General features: G+C 40.1%; 1 long non-coding RNA gene across 1 annotated transcript in view; it reads right to left on the bottom strand.

The window, feature by feature from the left end:
- The window catches only part of LOC141739150 (uncharacterized), a 29,386-nt gene extending 26,182 nt beyond the window's left edge, over window positions 1-3,204 (bottom strand). The window contains exon 1 of the long non-coding RNA XR_012585598.1: window positions 3,067-3,204. This is a non-coding gene — a long non-coding RNA (uncharacterized LOC141739150). The remainder of the gene's footprint in view (window positions 1-3,066) is intronic.
- Between the last annotated feature and the right edge of the window lie 442 nt (window positions 3,205-3,646).

Genomic DNA, 3,646 nt, shown 5'->3' with positions numbered 1-3,646 from the left:
CGCTCATGTTTTGTTTGGTTTGGTTTTTTTCCCTTTAAATTTAACTAGCAGCTAAGCCTACTTTTTTGTTGTATTTGATACTGATTTAAGATTTCCTTTTAGTACATTCCTCCAGCTAGACAATTCCTTAGTATTGCTGCTCTACAGCCTTCTCTGAGCGTTAAGTATTAACTTTGCTGTTATTTGGACAATACCATAACAGTCAGTGTCTTTTGCCTCAAAGGTTTACAAAGCAATTCATAAGCTCCTATCAGATTTTCCTTAGCCAAAGGAAATTTAACCTACAGTGATAATTGTTTAGAAGCATGGCCCATAATTTTTAAATAACTAGAAAAATCACTTAATGCTTTTCACTGCGTAACAGTATGAAAACTTTGTAGGATCACGATTCCAAAAGGTGCCTACTAGCACAGATCACTATAAGCATGTGCAAGCCTGGCTATATACCCAGCACATTTAAAACGCAAACAGTGACAAATTCTGGTAGCACTTATCTACATTGTACTTCTTGAGTGGGAGGGGTCAGATAGTCATTTGCCCTAAGTCTGACTGCAGGCAGCTTAAAAAAAAAAAATAAATTCCTACTCCCTTTGAAAGTGTATTTCAGCAAGTACCACATATAGGTGTGAAACAGCGAAAACGTTACTGTGTGTAAGATTCACTGCTTTCGCCTAACTCTGTCGTACTTGATTAGCAGTTCAAAGTGTATCCCAAGGACACGCTTTGTTCTCCTAATGCTAACTCCCTGCAGGAAGTTATTTTTGTTACAGCTGACACTAGTCTTGAAAAATGTTAACTTCATTCTAATAACAGCAATCTTTAAAATGGAAACAAAATACTAATGCATCTTTTAAAATAACATACAAATCAGGAGATTTCATCACACTCCCCCAAAGAATGACAGTCCAAGAGAATAGCTGGTGTGAGGGAATTATTTTTTTCCTTTCAGCACATCTGTCTAAAATTTAGATCAGAAATAAAAGTGCAGCAGTGAGTCTACAACTAAGTACAGTCCAGTGAACAAGGTCAGGTGAAGAAGCATGGCAAGTTATGCAATACTGCCATCCTGTTATGCCCAGGACCTCTGGAGATCATCTGGTTTAAGCCCTTACTCGGAACATGGCCAACATGGAGCTGGTTGCACGGGACCCTGCCAGGTTGAGCTCTGAATATCAACAATGGGGATTCTACAACTGCTCCAGACCCCGTTTCTCTGTGACCACCCTCATGCTGAGGCTTTTCTTCCCCTAACATGTAATTCCAGTTGCCCTGGTGGCACCTTTTGCCTGTCACCTCCAAGCAGAGCCTGTTCCTGCCTTCCCTGTGCTCTCCCATTTGCTAGTTGCAGACCGCAGTATGATCCCCCCGATCTCTCTCTTCTTAAGGCTGAACAAACCCAGCTCTCTCTGCCTCCCCTCCTACATCTTGTGCTCCAGCCCCCTGACCATCTTGGCAACTGACCCTCCACTGGACTCTCTCCAGTATGTCCACGTCTGTCTCCGTCTTGCACCAGGGAGCCCAAAGCTGGACACAGCACTCCCAAGGCAGGCTCACAAGTGATGAATAGGGGGTAGTAATCACTTCCCTCAACCTGATGGCTACACCCTTGCTGAAACAGCCCAGAGTGCTGACAGTGTTCCTTATCACAAGGGCACGCATGCTGCTGAACTGGGTCCAGCTCATTGTCTGTGAGAACCATCTGCCACCATCCAGGTCCTTTTCTGCAAAGCTGCTTACAAAGAAACCACTGTCCCCACCTGCACTGTTTTATGGGTTATTCCATCCCAGAAGCAGAATCCTGTGTTTGCTTTTGTTGACCTTTAGTAGGTTCCTGTCAGCCCACTTCTGCAAGTCAAGATCCATCTGAATAAATTTTTAGACCTACAACTTCCAGCTACTTGCTTTAATAAATATTTCTAAATTCAACGGCAGGGAAGAAATTTCTTTGAAGGAAGAAAATAACACACCGACATTCAAGATGTTTCTTAACTTTTTCAGCAAGTGAAACACTGATTTTTCTAAATTTCTTGTTGCAAGTTTTCAGACAATGCTTCAGCGCTTTACAGAATTTCCACTGTTCTCCCTAAATAATGGGAACTAAAATAACAACCACCACCAGCAGAAATTCTTTCAGGAATGGTTTCATCTAGCTCAGTCTAACATACTTGATTATAGTCAACTTTTGGATTTGGAAACAGGAATAATTAGATCTACCCAAGTGGTCATGAGCCACCCTCTCTCTGAAACAGTATCAGAGCTAGTAAACCTTACTGGAATCACCATGCTGACTGCCAAGGGCATTATTTGGCCAGATTAAGCATTGGGCTCCAAGAGGGGTATTTTAAAGTCCATTTTAGCAGTGGCTGATCTAAACCCAGACATTCATAGATCTTGCTTTGTCATGTGCCTTGTAACATGATAATGCAGAAAGAACACATGCCATAAGCCTGCTCAGGTCCAAGAGGGCTATTAGTCTAGAGCTTCTGGAAAAAACCTGAGATGACACTTAAAAGTTGTGCCTTACTAATTTTGTCTTGATTAGACGTGCCTGAGCAATATACCATGGGTTACCACACCACTCTAACTCAGCTCTTTTCCTAAAGACGCGTAACCTCTTTTCACTCAAAATTTCTACTCTTCCCTTTCCCCACCTAACCCTCTCCATCTTCCTTCTCCAACCGGGCCCCATACACTGTTACCTCAAGTGCTTAACTCACTTATAAGAACAATTGTTTATATAAGCATGTCATTCAGGTTAATTTGCGTGGTTTTACAGGTCACCAACCAAAATACTGAATACCAAAAACTTAACTAAACAGAGGAACCAATACACTGGACTGTAGGAATTATGCTGTAAGCAATCAAATCAAGAAGTTCGGACTGTTTTTCTAGGATACAATAATCAGCACAATCTTAAACATCTGGAAGGTATATGCCTGAACACTTCATTCAGTCACATTTTATCCAGTTTTGACTTTTTTTGAGCATGTCTATACCGGATTTATAGACCTGATCAGCTATGTTTTTAATTCAGTAGCATCAGGATAAGCAGGACATTTTATTTACCTTTTAGTATTGTCTTGCAGCGTTTCCCTCAGTTGTAGAAAGAGCTGGAATCTTGTTATCAGTTGCAGCCAGACTGGTATGGATTAGCAAGGAAACGGCTCAGACATTTCTTCTCTGTTGAGAACTACACTTATTTGTAGTTAAAAGATTTAAACAAAGTATTTGAGGGATTCAAAGTTCATTTCCATTCCATCTGCACAATTCCAAAGTGGCAAGTAATGCATATATACAATAAACAGAAGTACACTATCTTTTGTAAGTTTTCGTTATAATGTATACTCTAAGAAGTGTTTATACTTGGGAATCACTCATCTTAAAAACACTTCCTGACCCACATAATTAACTTGTGTATTTACATAAAAATCACAAGGCAGTTCAAGTATTTGTAGAAAATCCATCTGAAAACCCAACAAAACTTGACACAAGTAACTTACCACTTTAGAACAGGACTTAGAAACTTCTGATGTTTTTAATTGCAAATTAAAAAGTGTTCTTTATGCTAAGATAGTTCAGAGAAAAAAAAAGGAAAACAAAACTAAATCCACTTCACAGAAGATATAAAATCATATCCTGGTGCAAG

This window comes from Larus michahellis, chromosome 2 (assembly GCF_964199755.1).
Source record: "Larus michahellis chromosome 2, bLarMic1.1, whole genome shotgun sequence".
Taxonomy (NCBI): Eukaryota; Metazoa; Chordata; class Aves; order Charadriiformes; family Laridae; genus Larus; species Larus michahellis.
The sequence above is the reverse complement of the archived record's forward strand: the minus strand, read 5'-3'. Positions and strand labels throughout refer to the sequence as shown.